Below are 24,042 nucleotides of genomic sequence, written 5' to 3' on the forward strand. Positions count from 1 at the left end.
TAGCAGAACATGTCACAAAGATTTTGACATCATCTAATACCTATATGCAAATCACTAAAAATAATTATACATATAGGATTTGTCAATATATAGAAAGCCACTTTATTTGTGCGTTTGGGGTGTGTCAAGCATGTGTGCACTGTGCACTATTTAAAACATCTACATCATAATTTTTCAAAAGCACAACATCAATAGAATACAAGAACCAAAGTTTAGTTTTGAACTTCAGTGACTCCGGATTTTCAAAACAGTCCATTAAATCTTATTCACCCGAGAAATATTTTTGAATAAGCTCTGTAATTTCCTCTCTTCACTAAACTGTAAGGGACTGGAGTGAAGCCAAATGGGCCAGGGCACAGAGGGGGTAAACAAAATAATCAAGAGGTGATTAGTACCTCTCTGAAGTGGACAAACAACACCTTTTCTGCTTTTATCAACAATGACATGAACACAAGCCACGGCAATTAAAGAGCACAAGCAATCAGCATACCCTTCAATCAGGACATGCTAACCAAGCTATAAAGAGTTTGATTTGTTAGTGAATTGGAATTGGCTGACACACTAATAGAATCACCTAGGCCAGTCAGTGAACCAACCTGGTCAAAGGACAATTTTTAACTTGTGGAAAATCATCTTTCTTTCTTTTTTTGTTGGTTTATTCTTGTCTTCCTAGATGAGGATGATACAAAGCCTGTAATGTTCTTATTCTCTTATTTGTACACAGCGGAGATAAAAACACACCACAACCTGCTGTAAAGGGTTTTTTTCATTCAACAGCTTAAAACACCCATTGCAGCCATATACAGATGAAGCAAGTTTTCATATTTTTTGGCAAGCATGCAGCACTGTGACATCTTATAGAAATTTAAATATTTTCCATTTCATGCAAAGAATGATCTTGCCATACGTATTTGTTTAATTTGTGATACGTCTATTAACAGAATTTTGAACCTTTCAGAAAAAAATAGGTTGCAGAGGCTGCACAAATGAAGGTTGGTTGCTGAAAGGGAAGTTGCTTGATGACAAAAACTTTAAACATTTTTACAAATAGGCAATGGAAAAAAATGCTGTTACATGAAGGACATTTCAATCTATTTTCATTGTCTTTGATTTCATTGTCAAAAAATTACTCTGAATAGCTGAGAGAGAGAGAGAATTGGCTAACAGTGAGAGCCTGCATGTTTGTCCCCTGACATTACTTAGAAGCAGAGCACAACACTAGATAGACCTTGTTAGCTCTTGCCTGAAGGTATTGATTTGATTTTACCTCTGGGGGTCATCCCCTCCTCTGCACACAAGTCTTGTAAAGAGCAACCAGCTAGCCTAGTGCTGAAGAATCTCTTGCAGTAAGTGATGTAGAAATTTCAGAATGGAGAGGGTTTAATGACGGTGCCCAGTCAGAAGGAAATACAGGCAGATAAAAATGTAGGATGTTCATGGGGAGATGATCGGATCTGATTTCGACAAGTTCAGGAAGGATGAGAATTAATGCTGCTATTAAGACTACAGTTTCTAGCATATTTGAAGGTAACAATGTACCCACATTGCCTAATACACAATGCAAACAAGGCATATCTTATGAGCTTAATACCTAGGCCTACCCATAGTACAGAAATATTTGGACATCTGAGTTGACAGATTCTTCAAAATTTTTGTAGTTCCCCATTTCCTTCCCATTCACATACACACCAGTTTTTTAGTATCTCAAAGACAGGAAATGTGTAGTATTTATACTGGTAATTGGTCTTTCATATTGACTTTTGTGAAGTTGTGGGAGGCAGAGATTACAGGCTTAGCAAGGTCTCAAACCTTTCCAGGAGCACAGGGGATTATGAAGCAAAGATTCCGCCTTGTCTGAAATAAAAAATCACCTTCCTTCTTCCTATTTTTACATCTGCCGGGTAAAATTGGCTGGCTTTTCAGTACAGCTTTGCTGGGTTAATGAATGACATGCCAACCACAGAGTGGATGAAATGTGAAAAATGCAGACCTCAACGAAGTGTTAAAATAAATTGCTGGAGGTCAAAAATATTTTTGCCTCAGGAGTATGACTGTATCAAGCCAAACAGCTGATAAACTCAAATAGTTTAAGTGAACAGCTAACTTATATTTGTCTTCTGTTCACGCAACATTATGCATGTCCAGTCTCAAATCACTTTATATTACAAAGCAATAAGTGATTGATGGACAATGTACAGAAAGACCCATCAGTTTAATCAAATATACTCCTGTTTTATAAAGAACACGTCTTCTAACAATGTACGGACGGCTGTGGCTGAAGAGGTAGTGTTATCATGGGGTTGACGGTTCGATCCCCACCTCCTCGTTGAAGTGTCCTTAGGCAAGACACTGAACCCCAAATTCTGCTTCTGATGGTTGGCCAGCACTCTGTGTGGTAGCTAGCTGCCATTGGTGTGTGAGTAAGTGCGGGAATTAGTGATGAAATGTTCGCGAATTTTTCAACGGCTCTTTGGTACGAATGAAGGGAACCGAGCCGTTCTTTTTATCATTATGCCCAAATTTTACTGCCTGCCCTAAATCCACTCCCCTTTACGTGAACAGTGTACCAGTAACGTTACCACTCTAGTCACAAACAGTGTGATAGTGGCTCCTCTATCCCAGCGTAGGCTGGTGTCGCATCAGCTGGGCGAAGTTAAAAAGTTTAAGTTCAATATTAAGTGTTGCATGAATTGCATTCAAGGCAAGGCAACTTTATTTACATAACACATTTCATACAGAGGGTAAATTCAAAGTTGTAAATTCACTGACAAAGCAGAGGGATATGGCGTCACCTTGTGTAATGTTTACAATGCAGATCATTGACATTAGGTCTGGCAATACGAGTAATTTAGTGCTGCTAAACCTAGTCCACACATGCAAAATTAACTGATATTGGTGGGATGAAGTTTGAATCTGATCCAAATCTTACCCTATCATTTTCCTAGTGATTACTTTGCAGATAAACCTGGTAACCCCCCACCCCTAAAGAAAGAAAAAAGAACGGTGAACTGTTTGCATCACTAGCAGGAATGGGTGAATGAGCAGCAAAAACCTTGTAAAATACTTTGGATATACATGTAGCCATTTACTAAGCGAAAAATAAACCAAGGATCCATGGGGAAAAGAGTTGAAGAAAACACTGGGCATTTTGAATTTTGATTTTGAATCTATTTAATTATATTACTACTATGCCATCTGTGCAGGTCAACCATTAATGCCTCAGTGACTAAATCTGCAGGATATAATTATATAAAGCAATCTTTAAAATTCAGTAGTGCACAGTTAAACTGACAACCCGGGCAGTGTACAAATCACACTGATTCTCCCAAACAATATTCTGTGGAGAAATACTGCTCCGAGAAATTCAGTCATTTTAAATCAAAAGCTCCTTAAATATAGTTGCTGATGGATTTGCAGTGCCATGTGAGGTTCAACGTCATGAAGAAACTCATATTTAAAGGAATGTTTTTTTGTATTGTAATGCCTCTGACATGGTAACCTTCTACAGCTCACCACCCACAGCCTGAAGCCCAAAGCCAGTGATTCAGACTTGGCTGTTTCATCAGTCACCATGTCCAAAAGCAACATTGTAAGGGGGCCCACGCTGTCACAGGAAATATTGTGTGAAAGAAGAAGAGAGGGAGAGGGCAGGAATACCATTTTGCCCTTAATGCATTTCTTTGATAAGACAAGAAAAAAGATAAAGGGAAAAAAAAATTCACAAAAGCATAGTCCCCATAGTAACTGCTTAAAATACAAAACAAGAGGAGGAAAATAAGTTGAAAAGGGGTGACGAGGAAGAAAATGCATAACCCAGGGTCAGAGGCAGAAGACAGAGGTTTGTCCTCAAAGTCATTAATTGCCTGTGTGGATTGCTGCAGCCTTCAAACACACACCTCCCCTTGTCCCTCTTGTTCTCACCCCTCCTTCTCTGAACACAGTTAGCCAAAGGTTTAGCTGGAATCTAAAACTATTACAGCTGCGCAGCCTCAGTGAGTAGCCAGACTAAAAAGAAGTGACAACACTGTCTCAGGGGAAGGTTGACAACAGAGGACAAAGGGAGTTAGAGAGAGAGTAACAGAGAAAGAGGGAGGGGTGAGAGAAGAGAGCAAGAAAGCAGATGTAATATAGCAAAAGGAAGAAGGGATTAAAGCAACATGAGATTATAGAAGATGAGTACAGCAAAAAACACAGATGCAAGGGAGGGAAAATGGGCTATAGGAGACCTTCAGCAGAGAAGAGTGCCAAAGGCATGATCACTTATTGTATTGCTGCCCTGTAGTCATAAAAGGTATTTAGGATACTTAATCATTTGCCTGACAGTGTTTCAGGCCAACAGTTGATGATCCCCACAACTTACTAAGGTTAATAAACCTAAACCCAAATGCCACATTGATGGTGAGCCCTTCCTCAGGCACATCACCCTTAAAATTAAGCATGTTACTCAAAGCAACATACCCTCTAGAACAACACTCATAAGCCCTTACTGATCTGAAGCCCTTATCGACAGGATGACGTCTGTGCCTTCCTAAACTGATACAAATCACTTGAAAAATAAACCCATTTTATGATGTGCAATGGTTAAGATTTGGTAGGTGTAGGAAAAAGATGATGGTTTTGGTTAAAATAAGTACTTTGTTAGTCAGGGAAGCATCATGGTTTGGATTGAAATTAGTACTTCATTGAGGTTAGGGGAGCTTCGTTACAGTAATGTAAGCCTTACTTACATTGTAAGTAAGGTCCAACCGACAGTCAACAGCAACAAATGAACGGTAGTCTCCCATGTTAAAATCTGATGTTTTGCTGATCCATCCATCCACCCCGACCTCATCCCTATACTGACTTTGTTGCTCTATAATGTTACCTGACTTCCTTGTTTGCTCCATACAGCTGCTAGAGAGTAGCCTTAAAACTTTATTGCTTCTCATAACCCTTTTCAAGACGTAACCATTGATGGATGGTTGTGTGTTGTAACACGACATGTAACTTTGTGTTTGTACATTTTTCTGTCGCTTGCTCTAACACAATAAGCTAATCGTGTTTTACTGTAGCTGGGCAGAATTGTGCCATGGGCATCAGAATATAACTATCACAATGATACTGAGTAGGACTGATTAAAAAACAGTCTGAAGTTGCATGTAAGCAGGAAAATGGCATTTTCTTAGTCAGCATCATGTGTATTTAAAATGTTTTTGCCTCTGTAAATACGAGGTACATCAACAATAATTATTGTTTCAGTTATTTATGTATCAATGGCTTAATAAATTACAGTTGCTGTAATCACCTTTTATATTTGTACATAATTTATTAAATGCTTTGGGGTGGAGTACCTTTATAAGAAATGCCCTTTGTGTTTGTCTTGTGGGTACATCAGTGAGGATGTTCAGTAGGGTCATGATCAAGCTCTGTGAGACACTAGATGGCTCTGAGATTGGACATGCAAAAGTATTATTTTTTGTTCTATACCACTCTAATAATGCATATTCAACTATTAGACAAAGGCACCTGTGTGCATTTAAACAACACACTCTCCTCCATACACAGACAAACACACACACAGGCCACACATACACTCTCATGATTTACTAGCCCTGCACAGTAGCAGAGGGCTGATTACCATTGTCAGAGGACTGCAGACTCAACACTTTGTCACTTCCACAGTTAGTGCAGCTCTGTTACGCATAATGGATAGTGTTCATATTGAACTCTTCCTACCTGCTATAATGATATAAACTAAGAATGGATGTCATTTTGAAAGAAACCAAAGACTATCTATGTTCAGAAACAGCACAGTTGTTTTCCTTATCAACCCAATACTGTAGGCATGACCATTTAGACAAATACACGTGGATTTTGCAGATACATTTATGCACACATAGGAAAAGTGGGGTACTTTTGAAAACACACGCATTTACCATCATTATTTGTAATAATTGTTCTTGTTATAGTCTGTAACAGGCACAGGTACAACAATGACATATGGGTGTAGTTTTGGTGTTTACATGCATGTCTGATTAAATTCATCTGACCTTGCCCTGTACACAGTAATTGCAACAAAGATTAATGTAACTCACAAAAAGGACATACATAGTCCCAGGATGGATGACTTGAAGCCTATCAATCACTCTTGAAAGCTGCGTGAAGGAGGAAGAGGTGTGAGATTGGCAAACAGTTAACCATGAAATTCACTTTCACTTACGTTTAGAAGGTTGCAATTTTCCAGAAGGATTGAGTTGAATCCTTTACACTCACATGTCACATATAGTGTGTTTGAGTGTGAATGTGTATGGAGGGATGAGAAGGTGCAGGAAGAGTTTTCTTTTTGTAGTCCCAGTTCACAAGCAGTAATCAAGAAATTACTTTAAGTGATGATGAAAACAAATGTTCCTGTAACACAAATTTGATTGCATACTATAGGAATATGGGCATGATTACATTAAGTGTGTTGTTTCACACTTACAGTTGACCAATTTAGTGCTTTGTGAAGTGGAAAAAAAAATGCACATTTCCCCGAAGCATATTATACCTCTGGACTATTTGACTTGGCAAATAGAAACATACTGTATTACTTACACCACTAATGAGTAAAATGTCTCATTGGCTCGTGGCAAAGCTCTAAGCAGTAGATACATACTACTCTGTGGTGATAACAAGCCTTACAAAAGTCCATACCAGTATTCCTTCTTTTTTTTCTTTTATTCCCAATTAGGTTATGTTTCCCATTGCATGCTAATGACTTTTGACAACCACTGCCTGAATCACTAGGCCTCTCTCCTCTGCCAAGATGTTGGGCCATTTGCTGGTGTAGTATATGGATATGTTCAGTAAATTATGGATTTTTGTGGATGTTGACTGTGAGGGCTTGAGGAGTTCTGGTTCATCAGCCTGGCCAGAGGGGGGGGGGGTTGGATCGGGTCAGTGGCAGCCTGCAAGTAAACAGGAAATGTATCAGACAGGGAGAATGAACTACCATGATTAGGAGTACATGCAGTCAATTATGGGTTTGGAGAGAGACAGGGAGATGGAGAAAGAGAGGGAGAGAAATGATGGTAATACCACTGCTCTCTCACCCAATTCTGAATTCCCTGCAGCATGAATTAACATTTTATATTCAGAGCAGAATGTGACTCGCTCTGGCTCTGCTGAGAGCTTCATGAACTCTCATAAACTTGGCAAGCTCTGTAGACTTCTACACTAGCATTTATAATTAGCCATCCACATAAAGCCTGTGGGAGATAGACTATGTATTTTATTATCATCATTATCATTATTATTATTATTATTATTATTATTATTATTATTATTGTTATCATCATTATTATTATTATTATCAAGACAATGGAATCAATCACAATCACTGCTAACCGAATATAATGTAATTTTTATGTTCCATAAGAAATAATGGCTGGGATGCAGGTATGCGTATATGAAAAAGGAATATCAATGAGGAATGGTGCAGCAGCCTCAATTCTCTCAAACCACACAATGTAAATCTTTTTGAACCTTTCATAGTACCATTCAAATTAAAATGAACTTCTTATATACTTACAGCCAAACAGCAACTCAGTAATGACACATCATATCACCTGAAATTACAGTGCAAGCAGAACGTATTTTTAAACAAATTAGCCCTACAGTTGATTTTGTATTATGATTTTTTTCTTTCATTATGCTATGATGGAATAAACCTTATATTTCAAGCACAGCCCTTTGCAAATGTGTCTGGAGAAAACCACAATAATTTCTCAATGTTATTCATTTTACGCCTTGCATTTGGTAGGTAATCAGTTTCATATAGAAGTTGCCTTTCATACCCCTGTTATATAGCCTCATTACGAGTGTTATGTCTTTTGCCTGTGAGTTAACTGATACAGTATGTATTTGATAACAGCATCCAAGTGTGTGCACGTGTGCATATACAGTACACATGCATGCATGAGTACGTGCCCTCCTCTGTTGAAGTGGCTAAGGTCGAGTTTGCAGTGGCTTTGTTCTGTTGAGCGCACTGTATAGGGCAGGAGGGTACAGAGGTGATGAAAGGGTGTTCACCCTGACAGCATCATTGCAGGGAAGGACTTAATGGAACGCTCAATATTGCAAACAATGTCATTAGGAACAAACAAGTCCTGCCTCGTCAATCATTGATGGGGAAGATAATTGTGGCCCAATTTGCATAAGAAATGTTGTCGAACCGATTGGGGTCTTGAGCAAATAAGCATGTACATAATATCACTGAAGCGTAATTAAAGGTGAAGAGTTACTGATAATTAACCAATGACCTTCGTAAATGTCTTCTGTTATCTTCTGATCAGAGGGCAAAGGGAATGAGTGAGTGGAACGGAGTAGTGAGATGAACAGCAGACTACTACATTCCTGTACTTTCTTACGATGTTTTACACTACTCCCATATTAAATGATTCATATTATCATTACTGTGCAAGTAAATATATCAGGGTCTCTTCAGGGTCCAGCGACTTTCAATAATGGACAAGAAATGCATAATGAGAATAGTAACCTTTGGAATGCATATTTTTTGTCACCACAAAGTAATGCAATTGCAATCCATTATTGCCCATTAGGTCTTGGGGTTTGAAGGTGAACACAGGTTTGATCAAATTACCCGTAAAAAAAGACAACCCCCCCAGGTTTTAACTCTGTTCAGTTTCATGAACTCACCTTAATTGATTCAGGATTGCCTCTCTCCAGCTGGCGTCAATCCATCACCAGTGCTGCCTTTGTGGAATGTAATACAGCCACCAGTTGGCAGGCTGCATACCTGCTTCTGCTTGCTCTCCTCCACTCCCCTCCCCATGTCATTCCCTGTTTGAAAGACAGATTGTATTGGCCTCCTCTCAACACACAAAACCCACACCCCTCAGCCATATCATAACAAGCTGTAAATGAACTCAGATGCTGCTGTCAACTGATGAGAAAACTGACAATGGACATGAACATGTTCTCTTTCTCTCTTTTTTTCCTCCCTATTTTTCACCCATGGGCGAGTTGTTGGATTTACTGTTTTAATAAAACTACCATAATTCTTCCTCCTCTATATCCACCAGCCACATATTTATGGTACCATGAATTATTCCACCAAACATTGTGCCAGTACGGCCAGAGTTATGGGGACATCATTGCGCATCACCACAGATGTATCAGCGTGATGAAAAATGACCACACCAGGCTTTGCTGTGTGGCTCTGCCACTTGGATAAACTGTCGAACGGGCTTACAGTACAGAGCAGAGAGAGCAGGAAGCTCTTATTAATGTACATACTACAGTAGACTCAGACATCAGTCACTGCTGCTGAATTTCCCTCTTTAGCCTCCCAGAGACAGCAACAGGTCCTCGATCACAATAAATGCCTATAGCAGGTGTTTTCACAATGGCTCATTTCAAAAGTCAACTGTTTTCTGCTTCTTGTCTGCTCAAAGAGGCCCTTTAAATCAAAGCAAGTCAAGCAGAATAGCATTGTTTCTGATTAAGTCACTGTCAAAATTCTAGACATTAAGAGTCCAAAGAAAAAGATATTTTTTTTATAGATACAGTTCAAAGTAGTATTTCTGTGAAGTCCCAGAGGCGGGGAGCTCTTCATAGATCCTCTCTGATGTCAGTGTTTTTGACATCCAGAATAGCATAAACATGAGAGCTATCTGTTTACATTGTATCTCATGGCAAAGCCTGCCATGGTGCCTCCTGAAAACTGTTTAACTAATATGTTTTTCCTGCAGTAAATCAGCTATTGTAGCCTTTCTGAAGAGTATTGTCAATAATGTATAGAAGAAAGATGATTTCATTTGTGGAAAACTACCCATGAGGGACACCCAAAGCCATTTTAAGGACGGAAGCAGAATATGTTTTTCCCTCACCCTTTTTAAATTGTCACTGTATTGCGGACATTGTTTGTGATATTGAGCGTGTCAAGTCCTTCCCTGCAAAGATACAGTGCTCTTAAAAACAAGTGATACCTCTTCAATACAGGAGACCCATGTATGATGACTTATTGAATACACTTGTTAAGATGACATTTGTTTTTTAAATTAATAATAAATGAATATGTCTCTTTGGATCCATGCTGTGTCTTTATCAGCTGCTATGCTAAGCATGCTATGGTGATTGTGGGGGGTACATCAAACACAGCCCCCACATGGACTCGAATTAGGGACTTTGTGATCACACTCGCCTTTGCTATTCTTATTTTTGGGGGTTTCTGATGGAGTTGTAGGTATTTAACAGTAAATAGCAGCGTGATATATGGAAGCAGCAGAAGCCGGTACTATATGTGGGTGTATTTAAAAAATCCAAATTCTGCAATATTTCAGCTTTTTATTTATTTTTTTGTTTACATTTTCAATTCTGAAATTGAAAATGTGCATAAAAGAGGTTATGGAGACTTTTTCTTCTCTCTTTCTTGGTCTCCCTTGTCTTTTTCTTGCTCTTTTTTAAGACTAGTCAGATAGTAATGACAAATAACAAAAGTCCCATTCTTAATAGAAATGCCTATATGAAAGAGTGATGATACCACTCATTTTCTAACCTACCATATTTACTAGCTCGGCTGTACTATGCTGATAATGCTTAGCTGACAGTGTTGTCACCTGACCTGTATACTCATCTTGGCAGTTAGTACTGAATGCTGGAGTGTTGTTATTCAGCGATTTGTTCAGGTACCAGAAAGCAGTCACTGCTTGTCTCATGACAGCCTGCAGCTACTGTGCCTACAGGCTATTTTTTTAATTAGACCTCACCAACTAAAGTTGTATGTACTTCTGTGAAGTTGGAGTCACTTCAATGTTTTTATACTGTATTTGAGATTTGAGACCAAAAGAGTCAAGTGAATTGACTGAATATTACTGTAGTTATAGACTTTTTGTTTGTGTCTCTGTCTGGGCACTTTTTAACTCTTTTGTGCTTTACAAATAAAGTTTATTAATACTAATCATCATTAATGTAGTTTTTTGCAAGAGAGAGCAATTCCACACCATGCCATGTCATGCCATGAATATTATCAAGCGGTATGTGCAGAAGATTACACACCATACAAATTGTACATGATGTCCTGAATCTCTCCCTAAGCTGTTTGACATACAGATCATCTGCTTCTACACTGCTGACAAAATGACCAGACAGCTGAAGGATCACTGTTCACCCTGTGAACCATTTCGGCCTCATCTTTCCTGGCTGTGGCATTTCCCCCAGTTTTTGCTCCTAACTCACTCCATCATAATGCTAGACGTGTCAATCAGAGCTCTGAGACAGAACACTCATCTCCCAAGTAGATTATATATTATCAGAGGATGGAGGAACTTGCAAATCCCCCTTTCCTTTCACTGCCCCTGTTGAGAGCTGGAGGAGTAGACTATCCTCTCCTCGGTGATTAAAGTGGGAGATTGAGTGTGTTTGGGCAGCACACAGAGAGGCTCATTACAATGCACTAGCATGTTGTTAGAAATAGCCCTGGCCAGGAGCTGTAATCCAGAATGTGCTTAATGAGGGGCCACCCAGCCACTTCATGGGCCCAAGGAGTCAGTCAGACCTGGAGGAGAGAAAGAAAAGGAGAGGCAGAGAGAGAAACAGCTTTCCCCACCAACATATCAATCTTCACAGTGATTGAAAAATTATAATAATAGAGCTCACCGCTGATATTTCAGCCTCCCTCTCTTGCACTGCCTTTGCTTTAATGAGATTCATGTTAGATGGCTGTTCAAGGGAGAAAATGAGAAAGTATGGAGAGTCTCACATGAGCGTGCCAGCAACTTATAAACAAAGATAATGCAGGAGAAGGCTTGATGAGATGTTATGGTGATTAAGTGAATATTGAAGAGACAATTGGAATCATTATATCTGTGTCAAGTGCCACTCTGTTTTACAACTATCCACTACAATCCACTACTACTATCCACTACAATGCTCATGGTTTCACTACTACAAACCAAATTCCATCAATTCATCAACATAGTGGCAGTGACAGTAATGCAAACGCTCCAAACAAATAACAGCTGATAAGGATTGACATCTATAAAGGGAAGTTTTACCTGTGAACGCAACTGCTCAAAACTCAAACTAGCACTCAAGATTTTTCCGAGAGATTTGTTTAAGAATGGTACAATAAATGTTTTTATTTACCTTGCAGGAAGTGTGTTTTCAGTCTAACTGTCTTCACCCCTTTTTGCCAATCTACCTTCAAACTACAGCTAACTTGATGATCTCTATTTCTGTGATTACTTTTAAATTTTCATTTCACCTTTGCAGTTGTTGCTACTGCTTACTTATTCTACAGCAGCTAACCTTACTTTGATAGGTACAACCCAGCACCAGGCCCTGTGGTCATTTGCCCACAGCCAATACTCAGTATGCCACAAATCATTCTCTTAATTATTGATAAGCCAATTTCAAGTAAATAGGGAATTGAGGCATGCACATAGGTCTGCAGAGAGACACAGCCTAACACAATAATACATCTGATGCAATTATTCTTGTTTTAATGTCAAATAAGTAGTGGCGGTTGTTTATTACTTAACGTTGCTGGAAATAATGGAAACAGTATAAAGATAATGGACCAGTGTGTTGTATTGTGCATTTAACAAGGTTTTGTTATACCTGTATCCATTGTGGCTACATTAAACATATGATTCATTACAGATTGCTGATTACTTGTTTACTGTAACCCGTACTATATATAATTAATTGGAGTACTCAAACCTGGTGTCATAATTTGATTTGTTAATGTATTACTTAGGTGCTATGCTTAACTGAGTCCAGTTAACGGGGAATGATGTATTTCAGATCACATAAATGAATCACTTTTATGCTACATCATCATTAATTCAGATAGTGTTTTTGCAGCATAACTGTAATGGATAAGCAGGATAATATTGTCAGAAAACAAAATTATTTGAAGAGATTCAGTGTATAAGTGAGTCCCAAGCCTCCAATGTTATATGAAACTGTCCATGGAACAATAGCCTGATACATAATTGAGAAAAAATTAGTTTTTCTCTCCCTTGTTTTCTTGATGCACAGGAGGTCCTGCATGCATATCTCTCAATCCCCTGTTTTTTGGGAGTCTTTTCAATTAATTTACTTAATATGTTTTCATCCCCCAGCTTCTATCTAGTCAAAAGGAACTGCCGCCTTGTTGCCGGGAGACCAGTTGTTTTATCACAGTCATTCATCCTTGCTGCACTCTCTTGGGTCAGTATGTGACAAGAGTACTGTGGTACACATAGCTTGTTGTGTAGTGACATACAGCTTGTCCTTTTCAAGTCCCAAATTAGCCAAACAATTACTCACACAACAAAGTGTGTTTAGAACTAAACAGGAAAAGTCAGAGGGTGAAGGACTATTGCAGCTTAGTTCAGATTGGTATATAAATATTATTATATATAAATGGTGCTGCATGTTTTTTAACACCAGTAAATCCTTGTCAAATTAATTTTGAAACAATAGTATTCCGTTATTACCATGAACAACAAAACCATCAATTAGGAGATTGGCACAGTTTGCTTGCATGCTTTTTTTTAGCATAAAACACTAAGAAGGGCTGCTGTCTTCGCCTCCTGTTCTTCCTGTTCCTCTCAAAGTGTACACATTTTCGTGCAATGGCAGATGGTGTAAGTTTAAAAGGCTTTGAAAAAATCACTTCCAACATGTGTATCCTCCAGTGTTAAAGAAGGGAGAAAACTATCACACTGGAGTGATACCTGGGACAAAGTGATAATAACGGCTGAAACACGCTCAGTGTGCCTGTGTATCTCCACTGCAGATGTGCATGCCCCATCCACAGCTATACGTACATACTTTTGAATTTGTGGCGTTATACTTTGATGTAAAGATCCTTGTTTAGCCTTTGCACAGTGCTGATGAAATGCTGGAAGCTACAGAAAATAATCAAACTTGAGTTGATTTCTGAGGGTATTTATTGAATGTCATTTAATTTGACATTGGCATGTTTACATTCTGTAAAGTGGTGTGAAAATATTTACAGACAATAAACATTGTGCAAATCTTGGTATTCCCACTAGTTTTCTAGTCTTGTTTCCTTTGGCTGCTGTGGTTTGAAGGAGTAGGGATTGACTGTAGCTCATGCTGACAATCAGTCTCCAAGAATCAGCTGTGTGTGCAGTTGGCACATCCACAAACAGCGATGTTTCAAATTTTGAGAGACACTCACCAGGCCTGCACACATGGTGTAATTATGCCACTGAGAACGTGCAAGATGCCGCATCTCATGCCAACAGCTGAGAGAGGCCTTAAGCCACATGTCTCTTAGAACATATGGTCTTATTTTTGGCACTCTCTGGCATAAGGTGCACTTTTGGTATTCTGTTTACATTAGTAATGAGCTGCAAAGGTATCACAAGTAATTTGAAAGTAATAATTGTTAAAAATGCTCTTCATAGGGTTTGACGTAGTGGGTCCTGTATTTCCAACTCTTGTCACATGTCCTGACTGAATCCAGAAAAATAGCTGTGTTTTCTGTATATGTAATTCTGTATTTCTGTCTAATATTTTTGGGCAGCATCATTCATGGTAAATTTTACATTTTCACATGCTTGATGTTACTGCAACTCAGTCAATTTTATAGGCCATAGTTAGTGGAAGTGTTGTATTAGACTGCATTATATTGAAAGTTTGTTTCTAATATTTGTTCCATTCCATTTACATGCAACAAAGCTCATTATAATCACAAAAAAAGTATGATTGTAGATAGAAAATTGTATCTTACTTGACCTTTTATCATACTTGACCCCAGTTATCCAGTTATACCAAATACAGTGTCTAGATTTCAGCTAAGACATTATAATGTATTCAAAATAGGATTAGTCAACAGGATATTACTGATAATTCCAAATTCCAAGCTCATGTTTTATTAATTATTTTACAGATGCTGGTGGGAAGCAGCACAATATGACATCTTGTTTGTTGACATTATAAAAATTGGAAGGTTAGAATATTTGTCGTCAAACACAGTAAATCTCAAAAATGCTGTAACATAGAATAACATCCCATCAACCAGAAACTTCCTCCCTTATGACCTCTTTGGAGGCCCATTTCACTGTATAACAGAGTGCTTTTCAAAAATTTACTGAAATTAGCTCTGCGCCATAGAACCATAAAAACACAGAGGGAGGGAGGGAAGGAGGGAGAGATGGAGTGGCTGGTGGCTGGATGCCAGGTGAATCTCTCCTGAGAGGACCATGGGCACGGTGGCACAGAGATCCAGCCAAAGAGCTTTGTTGTGATAAATCAGATTCACAACCCTATTTTTACTCATCTATAAATCTCATTGGAGAAAAAAAGGCAAAGGAGCCAGGGAGCCATGGATGCTTTGCGTACGCAGGAAATGAGCAAGTTACTTCTCGGTGCTGCGTTGGTTGAACACCCTCTAATGACCATTATTTATTTCTGCTGTCGTCCTGGTCCCAGATTCTAATCTGCAACAGATCTGTCTACCAAAATGAGAGGATGATTAGGGAAGGGAGAGAGTGAGAGAAAGAAAAACAGAGTGAGAGAGACGAGAGGCAATTACCATGCTTTGTTAATTGCACTTATTTGCACTTATCATGGCAATAACAGGCCCCTGTGAATACAAATACAACAATGGTGATACTGAATGCTGGAGGTAAATTTCTGGGGTGCCATTGTCGTAAAAGATGGATTTGGCAATAATTCATATACCACCAGTTGTAATGCAATTATTCAAAGGATAATCTTGGCTGCACCTTGGATGTCATACTGCAATGAATTCCTGCTCTGCAGCAGATGATCCATCTGCACATCATAAAGAAATCCATTTACATTATAAAGCAACCGCTTCTCTTACAGTTTATGAGAACAGTAGTAAACTACTGATGTATTGTCTGTGTGTAAGTGGTCAGTCACCTACACAGACCATAATTAGAAGTTTTATATTTACAGAGCTCAAAGCATTTTAGGCTGAAAAACATAGGCCACAGACTTTATAATATTCAGACAGAGAGACAGTTGATTGTTGTCATACATCTCTCCAGCAAGATGCACGTGCCTCCACCGCATATGGTAATGATTGGTACTTGTCCATAATTTAACCAACCCTTCCATTTTGACAAGCATATTATTTATTGCCTGTGCTAAATCTAATTCTAGAACTCTGTCTGAAACAGGGTCTGTTTCCAGACATCATGTCTCAATTCAGAATTATTCAGAGGATGTTATTACAGTATATTGATTAGAGTTGATTATTTAATTTTTCCTTTTTGCAGGCATCTACTTTTTTCTCTCTGGACATGAAAAAGCCTAATGGTCTGTTTATCTGTTTCATCAGTGCATGGAGAGAATCATCTCACTCACACTTGCAGCTGGCTTTAATAAAAATTAATGATGTACAAACACTGATAATGAATTGTGTGGCATATCTGCTTTCCCGCATTACCTGCTTACTCAGCAAAGGGCAAATACTGTATATGCGGGTGTGTATAATGAAAATGCTTTGTTGAATTTACAATTACAATTTGAAGTTCCATGAACAAGGGTGATTGTGCTCCAGCACAAAGACAGAGAAGGTTACCAAAGTAGTTCAGCTTTAAGAATGTATGTACTATGAATTAAAATCCATTAAAATGCTTCCCTAATGACTCATGTTTTCCCACAGCTTCAATAAAGTAAACATAGATTGAGCAAACTTAAAATAATATAAAGGGCAGTTTCTACATTTTGTTTGTTGTGTCTTTGTGAATTGAAAGATTCCACTATGATTCAGCAAGTTAAGCAATATTGCGATGTGTTTATGGGGCCAAAGCAAATTGTCATTATTTGTTCATTTTGAATAAATGAACAAATAAAACAACAACGCCAACAACAATAATAAATTATTCTATAAGGTAAGTAAAGTTTAAAGAATCAACTTTTCTTCAGTGTAGCCAAGAATGGCTTGAACTACTTTATTGCGTGCCTGTATAGTGATAACGCTGGGAAAACAAAAAAATGCCCAATCAAAGCTGACTATGTAAATTAGATGCTCAATGTTAAACATGGCATAAAGCTGCAGACTTAAGCAAAAGATGGCCTGCTACTGTTGAATCTGCATGTGTGAATGAGCCATTACCCCAACTCAGTTGGTGATTCCTTGCCAGACATATACTCCATACACTCCAGAGCTTGATGCATGGTGAGGCATGACTGAATCCTGCCATACTCTCATACTCTTTCCTTGCACAGCAGAAAATAATGAGTGGTTAGTTAGATGTGTCTCTTAGATCCCTATTCCACTGGCCAGAGCTCAAGTGCTAAGTGCTCTACAGGACCCATCACCGCTGCTGTCAGGGCAAGGATGAGGGCGAAGCATCATCTTGTTCAAGGGCTGCGGGGGAAACATCGCTGCCGTTCTTAGACAGCCAACATCCGACAGGGCATTTCCCCTTTCACTGAAATACCATTTTCATGGTGCTGGCAGCATCTCTCAGGGCTCTTCAGCCACATCCAGGCTTAAGTGTTGAGTGCAGGCTGCTATGCTGAAAAAGCTGGAACAGTAAAGGCTGGAGATTTTGTCTTGACAAAAAAGACAAGTCTTACTAGTGGCATCATTGTGTTTAAATCAGTCTCCTGAAGCTCTAGCTATCGGTGTCAGTTTATCAACTAAACCATTTGTTTATTGATTAACTCTATCAAGTGTCTGTGACAGTGTCACCACTCTTTAAACATATGACAGAGAGAAATAGACTCTGAATGTCACTAGACTCTCAAGTTCAGACATCATGTTCATTCAGACTGTTGATAAACTTTTGATATAAATTCTGATAAACTGATGAGTATAATCAAGCTAATGGTCTCATTCAGACTTAATTTTCTGTGTGAGAGCTGATGTTGCTCAAAAAGCCCCAATAATGTAGTTCATCAAGTTATAAAAGCAGGTTTTGCATCATTAACAGTTGGGGGTTCAAAACCTGTCTGTATCTTTGGGACATTTTTTGGGAGCTATATCTAAAAATATTTAGTTTAAATCAGTTATCAGTGCCAGAAAGGATTAGGACCCCCCCCCCCAAAATATTAGTAAATTTGAATTGCAGCCTTCATCCCCCTTTCTCAATTCACTGCTCACTATATAGTAGCTCTTATATATGGTATGGAGTGTAGTATGTATATTAAGTATTCCATTAAGAACTCACTGCTCTTGTGAAGTCTGTAATTGTAGTAGCAGTGAGCAGTTCCAAGCAGATGTCTCCACCAAAGTTGAAATGAAAATCACGCCCCTGGGTCTACCTGTTGGGTCAGCCACAGCCAGCTGTATGAAGAAATGTAGGCTGTTGAAACTGTCCTCGTTTTCCCCTGTTTCTGCATTATTTTGTTGACATCAGCATCACATTGAGGCATTATGCAGATGTTGTCGAGTACTGGCGGTGTAAAGCAGAGGCAATAACATCATTCTCCACTGAACCATCCTTTGTGGGAAACTTTGTTTACGTTGACATTATAAGCCATTTGTTTCATGATTAATGTAAAATAAAAAGCCCACTGTAAACTTGGAGCTGCGATTTATAAAGTCATTACTTGAGAATTAGAAAATTTTAATGATGTTTATCAATGCCTGTTAATAAGCCTAAATGTTCATTCAAAGCAAAGATGGAGGTGTTTGATTCAGACACATTTGTTTAATCCATGAATGTCTGATTTGTTCAGAAATTTGTTTCCTACAGTCCTTGTGGAGGCCTCCTACCATAAGTCAAGTAAATTTTATTTATATAGCCCAATATCACAAATCCCAAGTTTGCCTCAAGGGGCTTTCCGATCTGTACAGCATGCGACACCCTCTATTTCTTAGACCTTAAATTCGGATGGGGAAAAACGCCCCCCAAAAAAACCCTTTAATTGAAAAAGTTTAAACCCTTTAATTGGGAAAAAGTGGAAGAAACCTCAGGAAGAGCAATAGAGGAGGGATCCCTCTCCCAGGATGGACAGACATGCAACAGATGTTATGTGACAGAATAGACCAATGTAAAATTACAGTATGGACAATCAGGACAATGAAATTATAGAGTGTAAACATATATGAATATGAGTATATGTTTACAAGTGTAAGTGGCACTAAAAGTTAGTATCTAAGCATTTCCTCCTGAGAGCTGCTTACACACGTGTTGAGAAAAACTTATAGTAAGAAATGGAGATGAACGTCTACGCTAAAAGACGTGGTGTCATTGCTATGTATGACGTCATGTTTTATGAATGCGTTTACTCAATATGTCCAGTGATTGGTTGAGACAGTGAATGTGAAATAGAATATCATCATCCATCAACAGATTGATACTATGTCTTCTGGTTGGTGAACACATCTTTATTCTTTGATGGAATTGGATGGATTGATTGAAATTATACTGACATACAGGTATTTTCCATCAACAGCACCAACTACGCTGATTAAATGGACATCAAATCAAGTTTTTCCTTGCTGCATAACTGCATTTATCCTGTGGTCAGGTTGCAACAATTGTTGTAAAAAGTAACACTGTATATCTGCATTCTAAAACCACTTTTTAATCCACTTATACATTGAGAAATGTAGTCATGACAGAATAATGTAATGCAATTATTAATTGGCACAGATATATCATTCTACTAATACTAATAATCAAGTGTGTCTTTTAATTATCCTTTGTATTATTATATATCTAACCACTGAACATGTCTGTAAGGTAGGCCCAAAGCTTCTATTCCTCTTGAGCAGCATTAACACTTGTTAGCAGCACTACCACTGAGCAGGTGGCAGGTGTTTTGAATCTTTGAACAGTCTCCAGATAGAGACAAATAAGTAATTAAATATATACACAGCTAATAATGTAACACAATAAACAGAAAATGTAAAATGTGTTTAGGATTTTAAGAGATCACTTTAAATGATCTCGTGGAATGAGTTTGCAATTTTTTTCCAGCTCATTGTATGAACGACTACTTTCTCCTCTTTTTATCTCAGACTGCAGCTGACCCTGAAGCTTTGTCAGGCTGTATATACTGTAAGTCAAACAAGGTCACAGTAGCATTGAAACATGATTTACAATACGCAATTGATCCATAGAGCCCCTCACCTCTATTAGGAAGCACAACGTTCTACTTCTGAAAATATGAGTTAAAATCCCTGAGCAGAAAAGCTTGTCAAGTGAAAGCCAAGAAACAGGAGTTGGCAGCATTTGTTCTTGGCCACAAATACCATAAACACACTTCATGTACAATATGTCCCAGTGAAAAACCACTTGCATTTTATAGGTCAAAATAGTAATTTTAATTAGCATTAGGTGACTGGGGAAAAAACAAAAATCAAAAGAAACAGCAGGCAGACCTCAGAAAATCTAACTTCATGCAATCTTGTACAATTGCTGTGCACACACATTTGTGAATCTTATTCCAGCAAAATTCAATTTTTGTTGTCAAGGGTTGATTGAATTCAGTAGTGATTTTAGAGGCTGGAGTGTGTTGTATTTGATTGAGATGCCTTAGATGCAGACAAGTGAATGAATGTATGCCAAATGTCAGATATAAGTATGTACTTACCTTGTTTATTTTATTCAGCTATGCACTAAAATTCAAATCCTCCCACACGTATGAAGATGGCGTTTGACCTCTTTGATGTATCTGCAATGAGGTCCTCATTATTTTTCATACAAAGAGAGAATAGATCAAAAAGTAGCGAAGAGTGGGGGGTCGTAAAGACACATGAGACTGAGTAATAACCTTGCCAATGGCATTTTTGTGTGTGTGTGTGTGTGTGTGTGTGTGTGTGTGTGTGTGTGTGTGTGTGTGTGTGTGTGTGTGTGTGCGCGCCGGGGCAGGGACTGTCCAGCTGAGACAACTTGTACACACCCCAGCATCATCTTAACCCATACACACAAACACGTAAACCCCACACACACGCACGCACGCACGCACACACACACACACACACACACACACACACATCAAAGCATGTACACCCTCATCGGATGGTTCCATGTGGAGAGGAGCTGCAACCTTCCCACCATGGGGTCTGGCCTGTTGCCTTCACATCACTTAGCAAACTGCTTGATTGTGAACTCTTTGGTAATAGTAATTAAATTTGTCAAGGGTGTAGGAGGAAAAGAGCAGCGATTTTTGAAATAGGAAATTCCAGTGGTAAACATGGCAGACTGTGAGCATGTGGGTCTGCATTCAATGAACATAAAAGCAAAATCAAAAAAAAAAGAAAAATCTTTTTCGAAATATCCTAAATGCACAAAATGGGAAAATACAACTTGAAGAAAAAAATAATATTTAAAATAAAATGTTGAAAAAAAGTCACGTTTAATTTTTGCGCTGCTGTATCAACATTTCTTGTCACCCAGCAGCCTCATTTGATACAGCGCAGTATTGAAAATGTAAGATAACAATTTCATTATTTCCACATCACAATTTCATAGACTTAAAGTAAGTAGAAGCCACTATATCGCTGTAAATATTACATGAGTCAGGTTATTGAGAAAGTAATTGGCTTTTAGACTTGGCTGATACTGCTCCACTGTCTCCGTTGAGATTTATAATGTTGACTTACTGTACAAGACAGAGAGGGTAATCACTGAGACAGTTTATCCTAAAGCTCCATTTGTCTCTCACCCTCCGACATTGGGTAAGGAGTACAATTGTTTTAGGGCAAAACAGGTGTCAACCTAAATCAAGTTGGAATGCTTCATGGATAAAAAGGCCGAACAGGGAGAAAAAATGGAAGGTTTAATCTATTGAAATTAGATCCAGGGAGAATCTAATGCTTCATTCCGAATGCATTTTGTTGTATTTCCTTTTCATCTTTTTCTAATTCATCTCCGTCTCTCGCTAAGTCTCCCTCACTTGCTCTCTCCAGGTTTTAGCTGAAATTAAATTGATTTGCATAATGAAAGTAGATCAAATTTACTGTACAGAAGTAAAATAGAAATAAAAAGGACTTTCCTCTGAGGGCGGATGGGGTATGAGCCACAAGAGGAAGGGAGAGGTGAAAGACAGAAACAATAAAATGCAATTATACACTTTCAATAAACCCATAATTCCAGCACGTACAAAAATACCCAGATAGGCGGTTCACATTATTTCATTCGACAAAGCTATAAAGACTCATTCAAAGCCGCACCAAGCCTTACAACACCACAAATTGGCTAATCGCTGGTGTTAAAAAAAAAAGAAGAAGGAAATTAGAATGTCGCTAACCATAGTGACAGCCTCCACTTTCTAGGTGTTATTACTAATTACATTTTTATTGTCATGGTAATGCTTGGCAACCTTCAACAAAGAATCTCTTCCAATTATTTTGTAATTTGTTATATATCTCTGTTCTGGGTATCATTCTGAGATGTGGGATCACTTTTGAGTCTGATACATCCTGGCTTGGGATCTCCCAAATGTTGACATAAATATGACAAAGATGGGGGATATGAATAAATATCCATTAGTAAATTCAGTTAAATTAGTTTTGATGTTTTAAGGATTTGATCACCTGCATTTTTGGATAATTACATTTTTCTCTCTATGGAAGGACCAAAACTGGCATTATACTGTACTGTTTGCAGATGTGTTCCTGTCAAGTCAATGGTCTTTTGATGGACTTAGTTCATGGATCATACTCTACATAAACATATCAGACTTCATCTACTCCAACTCAATGAGGAAAGACATGAAAGCATCTCAGAGGATTGATATCTAGAGACCTGCTGCAGTCTCTCTGTCAGGGCCTCCCTTCTCTGCTGCCATGCAGTTAATAATGTATGAAATCTTCACGTCTACTTCCTCTCACCATTGCTGAAATGTCAGAGGTGAGTAGAGGAGGTGTGAACAAAAAAATGTCCTTACACCTTTTGAAGCAGAAATGCAAGCTTCATACATACACACAGGCATGCACATTTTACTGAAAAGCCCCTGAAAACTTCAAATCTTAGTATGTCTAATTTATATATTCATGAAAAGTTAAACAAATTTTTAAATTGAGTTTTTGAGTGTTAAACTCTTAAGTGAATCTGCGTTAACAGAACTGAGGGTGTGATTTAATTGGATTTGATTGACAGTGAGCAAACAATCCACCAACTGTCATCACGTTCTAATTCAAATGTTGCTAAATGCTAATTGGTGCACTGAGGTCCCACCCACTTCAAACTGCGTAGCTAAACAAAGAAATACAGAAAACTGATGTGAAATAACCAAAATTGTCATAGTAAGAAACTGAGAAAATCGGTTTTCAGGGCCTACACCATGTCCACTATATTTCCATTTTTTTCAACTTTTGTTTTTTAATTTCAGTAGTTCTAATGGCACCTCCCCACAGTCCAAGATGCTATCCACAGGAAGAAATTAACCTAAAGTGTGCTGCTTTTTTTTTTATTTGGGCAACACTGAGGTCATGTCCCCTGTATTTTCTGGAAATTTTTTAGCAGCCTGGTGAGGGTTTACATTGCACATGGTGGTTATTTTATATGCTGTTTTTAGACTCAGTATATTTAAATTTTACTTCTTAGGGAGCAATAAATTAATAAATAAATTAGATATTCAGTATTTCCCCTAAAAAGTATAGACCTGGCAACATGGAGAAGGTGTTGAGACAGCATTTAGACTTATCATAATCAAACAATAAATTGAACAAATAAAATTTGACAAATCCAAATGATTTAAACCAATAGTTTGACATTTTGGGAGATACGCTTATTTGCTTTCTGGCCGAGAGTTAGATGAGAAGATTGGTACCACACTCAAATTAATCTCTGTAGGTAAATATGAAGCTACTGGCAGCAGGCGGTTAACTGGAGCTAGCTCCACTGGTTGCCTGGCAACCTCACTGTGATGACAAGGATCCAGGAAGTTACTGTTTCAGTCCAAGAAATGGCACATAACCCCCCATAAAACCACAACCTGTCGTTTAAACACTTGGGTTTTTTTGTACATATTAAATAAATGGGATATAACCATTTTCTAGATTTGTTCATTTTTATGGATGGCCCAATGGGAGCGCACTCCCGCTTGAGGGTTCCCTTGGGCCTTTTTTTGCCCCTTGAACAAATTTTTAGGAGCATTTAATAAATTCTG

General features: G+C 38.3%; 1 long non-coding RNA gene across 1 annotated transcript; it reads right to left on the bottom strand.

Moving 5' to 3' along the window:
* Positions 1-6,272: 6,272 nt before the first annotated feature.
* LOC122864039 lies at positions 6,273-8,772 on the bottom strand. Its single transcript, XR_006375137.1, has 3 exons — positions 8,677-8,772; positions 7,550-7,586; positions 6,273-6,926 (listed from the first exon to the last, which is right to left on the bottom strand). It is a non-coding gene; the product is annotated as an uncharacterized LOC122864039 (long non-coding RNA).
* Between the last annotated feature and the right edge of the window lie 15,270 nt (positions 8,773-24,042).

The sequence above is a fragment of the Siniperca chuatsi genome, linkage group LG2 (genome assembly GCF_020085105.1).
Source record: "Siniperca chuatsi isolate FFG_IHB_CAS linkage group LG2, ASM2008510v1, whole genome shotgun sequence".
Taxonomy (NCBI): Eukaryota; Metazoa; Chordata; class Actinopteri; order Centrarchiformes; family Sinipercidae; genus Siniperca; species Siniperca chuatsi.